Raw genomic sequence first — 7804 nt, 5'->3', positions numbered from 1 at the left:
CATGCAAGAGAGGACAAGGAGCTGGTGCTTTGAGCCTTGGTGACCAGATACAAATTAAGGGTAGAAACCTGTATTATAAGTAACATCCTTTGTGGATCTGGCCACATTACCTCAAAGGGGCAGGTCCTTGACCTATTTGTTTTAGCGGGGACTGAGAGTGATTTGGGACTTTTACAGTTGTTCTGTTCCTGAGATGTCAGGATCTAACTGTGTGTTTCAGTTCTGCAGACTGGTTGGGTTGGCAGGGAGGAGGTGGGCAAATTATTTCTGTGAAGTGCTTTTTCCTGATAATCCCCTGCCCCTCAAAAGCATATGTCCTTCATCACAAAATGTACATCTTCAAGATGTTTCTTAGAGCTTAGCCTATAGTTCTCATCCTCCCACAGAGGGGTCATGCCAAAAATAGCCCGTGTTCTCTACCCTGCAACTCCCAAGCAGCCAGTTCTGCGTTGCCTCAAGCCTTTGAGTAGGTGGTGTTTTACCAGGAAACTAAACTATAAAAAGTCCATGGGTTCTGGTCTTTACTAGTCCCCTGCTGTAGAATAAAACAAACTTCATGTGATGAAGGTGAGGGATGGTTGTCGCACTGGTGTAGCCTACATCTGTTTCATGCAAGTAGTTCTTGGATGTTGGGTTTCTCCAAACTGAACATCCTCTGCATTATCTGTCTGATGTATGTTTGGGCTTAAAACATTCCCCCTTAAAGTGACAGCAGCCAAACTCATCCCTGCTGTAAGTGTGCAGTGGAGTTCACTGCACTGGGCCAAAAAATCACTTGGCTGTAATGAAAGGTGAAATGTGAGGGGAGGGGTGTGTAAAGTGGGACTAAACTGTGGGAAGACTCACTTGAGATTGAAACCCAAGTGTAGGTTATGTGGGAAAAATCTTGATTTCTGACTATCCTCTCCAGGAGAGACAAAAAGAAGCCCCTAATTGCAACAGAGCTCCTCGTACTTGAGGTTTATTGCAAGTGGAGATTGTCTGGTAGATTTACATAGGGGAGAGAATAAACAAAACCAGAGCCCTAACAAAGCTCTCCTCAATGTGCTGTGTTTAGGTGTTTTCCTGGCCAGGGGAGGTAAATTGTTCTACCTGCTTTAAGGATTTTCTTCTACTGTCTGAAATTCTGAGCTGTCTTGATCGTTTGCTGCTCCATGTTGCAGTCCAAGCTGCCTGCTGTCAATGCTCTTGCTCTAGCGAGATTTATCTTCATGACTGCAAAGAGCTGCCTTCTCTCTAAGTCCTGCTTTTACCTTCCCTTGCCTTCTGACTGACAGACTCTAATGAGCAGGAGCGTGCTGTAGTGCCCTGTGTAGTTGAATGGTCAATAAAAACAAATGGCTTTGTACAGAAGAGGTAATAACATGGCTTGTATTGGCACAGCTGATCCTGATATTGGGGTCCTCAGTTAGGAGACAAGGGCTTTTGTGTGTCTTAAGTAGTAACAAATGCATGCCATCCCTTCCTTCTCTCCCCTCTCATCCATGGAAAATAATGTAACTTGGAGTGATGCTGCTTTGTTGTGACTCTTCTCCCCTGTGGAATATTTTTAGTGGGGTGGCTGAGATGTGATACATGAGATGGCTCTTGTGTTGCTGAAAAAAATAAACAGGCGTGCAAGGTGAGGCTGTCACGGTGGTAGGTGGCATAGCTGAGGATCAAAATGAGGGGATGGCTTAAAACTCCTTTTACTGCTCCCACCTGGGATGTTTGCGCTGAGCTTGGCAAGAGACTTCTCCAGCATCCTCGATGAGAGGAGCTGTTAGCAACATGGGGCTCCTGTGGCAAGGGTAAATCCTTATCACCCTGAGAATGGCTGCGCACCCACCGCTCCCTGCGGCGTGTGGAAGAACAGGCGTTAGTGCCTCAGCTGCCTCTGCCCCTGAGCTGCTCGGGGTGCTTTGTTCTGCTGGAGCTCTGTGAAGTTGGAAGGAATCCTGTGAAAGTATTGATCTGCATCTCCTGGGAGAAGCCCAACTTGTTCGTTTTGGGATGGCTCTCGTACCAGGAGGCGGTAGCCAAATTGGAGGGGCTACAAAGAACAGCTGCAGCGACTGAGACGAGCGAATGGGCAATGACAGGAGATTACAAGAATTAAAGCTGTAAGCCTGACTAAGTGATGATTAAAGAGAGCCAAGAAGATGTAGCATGCTACAAAATGGCTGCATGGGGGGAAACCGCAGAAGCAGGTGGGGAATTAATTAGTGTGGCTCAAGGCCTGAGCTGTGGAGAGGTGAGATGAAATGAAAGCAGAGGAAAGCAAGATGTTAGGAGAAACCTTTTGCCAATGAGATGAGTTTGGCTGCAAACAATCTCCCTGGAGAAACGGAGGCAGTTCTGTGTTATTTTAGATAATCAACACTAGACTGGACAAATCACTCCTAAATATACTGTAGGGAACAACCCCTTATCGGCTGCAAGCTGGACTAAATGCCTGACTTGGTCTTTTTCCGTTTGCTTATCTCTGTGTGAAGTATAGTGCATGCATAACTTCTGGTTTGGGGGTTCGTTTTTGTTTTACTATTAAACCTTGTAGATGCCTTGAGTGAGCCTGGCTGCTCCATAGGAGGAACATAAAAGTGCTACATTAAAATGGGGCTGGTACATGTGTGCCCTAATCTGTATTCCTGGTAAGTCAGGGGTTTAACTGTTGCTGCAAAAAACTGAGCAGAAATATCAGCTGGGATTTACCAAGCGCACAATGCCCGTGTATTGCCGTGAATCAGAGCAGCCTTGTGGGAGGCAACAGTTCAACCTCTTATGGCAATGAAATCGAAAAATAAGTACAGGACGACTTCATATGAACGAGTGTTTTCTGAGTGTTAGTGTTTTTTGGTTTTGTTGTTTTTGGTTTTTTGTTTTTTTTTTTATTTAATGCTTGCGGGGTGGGGTTTGGGTGGACAGACACAGAATCACAGAATCAACCAGGTTGGAAGAGACCTCTGGGATCATCGAGTCCAAGCATTGCCCTGGCACTACCATGTCAACTAGACCATGCTGACAGTGCAGTTTGCTTGCGGAGCTTGCTCAAGAGGCTTGTGTCTTGTCTTAAAACCAGACAAGGTCAACAGTGACCAGCCCTGGTTGCTGCTCCTTGGGCTGCTCCATGGCACCGTCCGTGGTGGGGTGGTGCATGCAGAGACAGGCTCCACGCGCCGAGAAGCTGATGATCTTAGCGTAACTTATGAGTAATATTTGAAAGAGGCAGACTCATGCCTTCCCTTTATTTTGAAGGTTCTTACATATATATATTTTTTAAAAAGCTTTGTTCTCTTCCAGACACCAGTCTTGCAGTTTTAGGGGTACTTCCTTCAAAGAGGTTTTTTTTTTTTTTGAGTAAAAACATCTGCTGAAGCTGGGCAGCAGAACTGGTGAACGATGTTCGTGTAACCTTGTACAGTGCATCCAACCCCTCCTTCAGCCCTGACGGCGCTGGTGGATGCTGCGGGGCGTCTTTGCTGCAAAAAGCTGCTGCTCCCTCTGTGACTGTGATCTTCTCTCGTGCAGACACAACTGGTTGGTTGTCATTACAAGGAGTCTTTTATTTTCTGTCCCTGAATAAATGCGCTGCCTGCTTCTAGTATTGAGCCTTGTTTGAAGGCTCAAGGCGGCTGGGCTGAGCTCTGCAGGTCCTACGCTGCAGGATGAGCGTGGCAGGAGCAGAAAACGAAGGTGGTTTCCCAGTTGCCAGCTGTGATTTGTGATGTGCCATGGAGGAAGATCGCAACACCTCCTCCTGCTTGGCTCTGTCTCAGCCGACTGCTCCCTGCACACGGCAGGCAACGGGGAGAACGGCTGATGAGTTCACCACAGCCACCCTTTCCAGGTTCCCACATTAGCATAACAATTATGGCCTCAGAGGCTCTAAAGAGAATACAGGCTTTAAAAAAATATATGCTAGAATTTAACAGAGAAATTAATAGCGTAGCAAATGGTAACGCTCAGCCTGTCGGCTGCCTGTCAGTCTTGGAAGACAGCTGTACGTGCAGCCTTGGCGCAGCGGTGCTGGTTTCCAGCCTTTCCGTTGTGTTTGGCCATCGTTTCAACATCTGCAATTCTCTTTCCTCTGGAGAGAGCCTGCAGGGCACCATTCCCGCTGCCATTTACCCAAAAACCTGGTGTGTTTGGTTTCTGTTGCGTTTCCTCTAGTGCTATGTATTGGCACTGAAATACTGCGCTGGCTGAAATTAATTTATAATGGTGATAGCCAGCAGGGCTGCTAGAGTTCGAGTCTCGGAGTGTTTTGGGTTATAAATCTTGATGTCTGAGGCTTTCTTAGTTGTATATAGCTCAGGTATCAAAACAGTTACGACGGTATCTGCCAGCGCTTGGTGTTTGCTGTGGCCCGCAGTGAAACCAGGGGCGAAGCAAGAGCAGCACCGCTCGCATCTTGTCAAGCTTAAAAGAGCTTCAGGAACACGCTGGTTGATGACCTCAAAGCTGTGAAGTCCCATGGAAAGCTGCCCACAGCCTTGAAATCATACACCTCTGTAAAATCGGTGTCACCTAGATTAGGGTGATGCCTGGGAAGCCGAGGCGTGGGCGAGGATGTCCCCAGGACTAGCTGATGCATTCCTGCCTTCCCTGTTCGTGGCTGTTGCACCAGGACATTGAACTCTCTCTACTGCCATTTTTTTTTTTTTTCAAAATCCCTCAAAAAGCAACTATTTTTGGTGATTCTCCGTGCCAGCGGTGACCATGGCTTGTCTGATGGAGCAGCCAGCGCTGATGCCAATAATTTCTTTGGCTCTTTTTCGGACTGAGTCAGATCACTTAAGCATTAACCTTAAAATAGCCACTGTTTTTGTAGTCGATATAATTAATCTCGTGTGTGTGTGCATGTTCCTTCCCCATCCTAGGCTTTGAGGCTTCACTACTCCCCTGCTGACCAACTCCCTGCTTTGGCACAACAAAACTCTTAGCAAAACTTGATGTTTTTTTTTCACAAAAAAAAGCACAAAATACAGCCTGTGTGCGCTCTGCTCGCTGAGTTCACGGCCGGGCAAAGGCTGTTTGCCTTTGCTGCTGCCATCTCTAGCACCAGATTCCTCACTCACATGGTCAGTTGCTTTTGGAGCACCTTCTCCATCTGCTTTTGCATGGGTTGGATGTGGAAGAGGGATGTTCACAAGCCAACGGGTCTAGGGGTAATGTTGACCACAATGATGGCAGTAACGGATGTATGTGTGGGTTTAGCGATGCACTAGGAAAAAGGGGGTTGGTGAAGCCTGAAGCGTGAGTGGATCCTATGTGGGGTCTCTGAGCCGCCCGGCTCAGCTCAGCCCATTCCCTGCCTCTCTCCTCCCCTTCTTGGGGCAGCTCCTGCATCAATCCCCATCCGAAAGTGCAAGTGTGGGGTACTGGATACTGCCCCATCCCCAATTCCCAGCCCTACTCCTGGCTCCAGCCGTGCTGGAGGTGAGGGTCCAGAGGGTGCTGTGCTTTGGTAGTGTTACACCCCTGAATTTTCAGATCTGAGCACATCAGTGAGGGGGAAAGAAAAGACCTTTTGTGATGAAGCACAGAGAGGGAACGCGTTAGAGCGGGGGGAGCGAACCTCGCTGCTTGCAGGCAGCGCTGTTCCCACGAGGTGAATTTAATCCTGACAATTAAATCAACGAGGATGCGTTGGGGAAAACCCCCGTGATGGCGTCTGAGGATGCTTATTAAATGCACGCAGCAGGGCGAGCCCACGTGGAACAAAAGGCTGCGTGGCTGAGCCGGGCAGACTTGCTGTGTCCTGGGGAAAAACAGCTCCGTGGTTTTATTAAACCCTTTTAAGTAAATACGTGAGGAAGGAAGAGCTTTCTGCAGCCACGGACTTGGCTGCGCAGCCCACGCAGCTCCCGGCTTTTGCAGCCAGAGCGTGGAGCGTCCTCGGATCCCATCCCAACCTCCAGTGCTGGCGTGGCAGGAGAGGCAGCGGCAGCAGCTTCCTTATAAGCAAGACCCTGTTCTGACCGCGGCGGCGACAGCAAATATCCCCCAGGGAATGATCATTTCCATGGCAGCGCGTTGCAATATGGTGAACAGACGGCGGATGCACTGTGAGCAGCACACGCAGTCGCTTAATAAAAAAAGCCAACCCGGGGCTGGGCAGGCTGCGAGCTCGTGCTGCCGTTGCTGGTGGCAGGGAGACGTGAGCCCTGCCCGGGCTGCCGAGGTCTGCCTTGGCAGAGAGACACGGGGATTTGCAAAGCAGAACTGCTCCCAAGGGCTGGCCCCGCGTTGGATTTTCCTCTCTTAGCAAACAACCCGGCTCCTTCCCTGGCACGCTGACCACGTTCAGCTGGACAGGATTGTTTTGTGCCCCAGTCGCTGTTCAGATTTCAATCCTGCCAGCCCCAGGCTGGGGCTGTGTTCCTCTGGCTGTAGAAAAGTCACCGCCTCCTGGAAAATGCCGCTAGTGGTGTTATTTAAACAATAATGGGGTTAAAGCTAATAATTAGGAAGAGAAAGTGACTGGCTTGCACAGTTTCCGATTACTTTTCTCCTCTCGTCTGTGTGATCTGAGCTCTCTCTTCAGTGTTCCCTGCGGTGGAGGCAGGGTAGAGTTTTAAATAGAATTAAATCCCTTTAACATCAGTTTTGCATCAGCAGAGCTTGTGCTAAAATGCCTGTGCTGCGTGGGGACGGTTTGGGATGTCAGCCTTGCTTATCGCCCCAGCCGGGCATGGGACAAGTCATGCTGTGCACACAGCAGGGCAGCCCTGCTGCAACGTGGTTGCAGTGCTGGGACCACAGATTAAGGGAAATACAACAAAAATTGGTGTTTTGCTGATGGGCAGCAAAGGAAGGGGCTGCGTAGGCCATTTTGCAGCAGATTTGAGGACCAAACTGAAATCTGGTGGGGCCTATGCCTAAGTCGCGGGCGGGTCTTTGTCCCTAAAGGCTGTACAAACATCGGTAGCAGCTGCGAGGGATGCTGGAGGGAAGACAGGAGCCTGGCTGAGTTCTCGCAGCCGTGTGCCGCAAATCCCCCGTCGCTCAGTGCCGTTCCTCCTGCCTGTCCCCCGGGTGTGCCGCTGCTGGGTGCCCGAGCTGGGACGTGGTGAGGGTGTTTATACTCTTCTGCCTTAATGAGCTCGTTTGTGGAAGGCTGGGTAATAGAGGACTGTGCAGTTTAGAAACATCTACCTGGGGAATGTGACCCTGGAGATGAGGGTGTCAGGCAACCCTGTGCTGGTTAAAAAAACCCAAGAGACCAGTGTTATATCAGCTGTGCTCCTCGTCCCCTTTGCAAACACACTAGGGGTTTTGCGCTGTGCTCTCTGCAGCCTTGCAGCCAGGTTTTACTGTATCCAAGCACAGGTTTTTTCCCTCCTTGGCTGCTACCGCAGAAGTCCAGGCATGCCTGGGCAGCTCCAGCGGGGCCTTCATGGCAACGCAGGCGGGAAGAAAACTCTATTTATCGCGTGCATCGGAACAGCTAATGAACGTGCACACACATACACAGAGAGGTGGTGTAGAGGCATAAAGCCCTGCATGGTTTTGAGGTGGAAAAGAGCAGAGTGCCACCGCTTCTAGCACCGGCATGGTTTCCTGCCGCAAACCTGCCGTGGGTTGAATCCGTGGGGTTTTTGAAGGGATTTAACTTGGTCTCCACATAAACATTGCAGAGAGCGAACGAACCTGGGCTGAGAGGCACAGACCCGCCTTCAGCTGGGGGTGGCTGGGAGGTGGAAGATGCTTCTGCCATTGAAGGTGTTGGTGTCCCACCAAGGTCACCCCTGTCCCCCGGGCCCTGAGCTCACCCTTGCTCCAGGCTCCGTCCACCCTTGCACCCAGGCTCCAGGCGGTCCCC

This window comes from Nyctibius grandis, chromosome 16 (assembly GCF_013368605.1).
Source record: "Nyctibius grandis isolate bNycGra1 chromosome 16, bNycGra1.pri, whole genome shotgun sequence".
Lineage (NCBI taxonomy): Eukaryota > Metazoa > Chordata > Aves > Nyctibiiformes > Nyctibiidae > Nyctibius > Nyctibius grandis.
Note: the sequence above shows the minus strand (reverse complement) of the source record.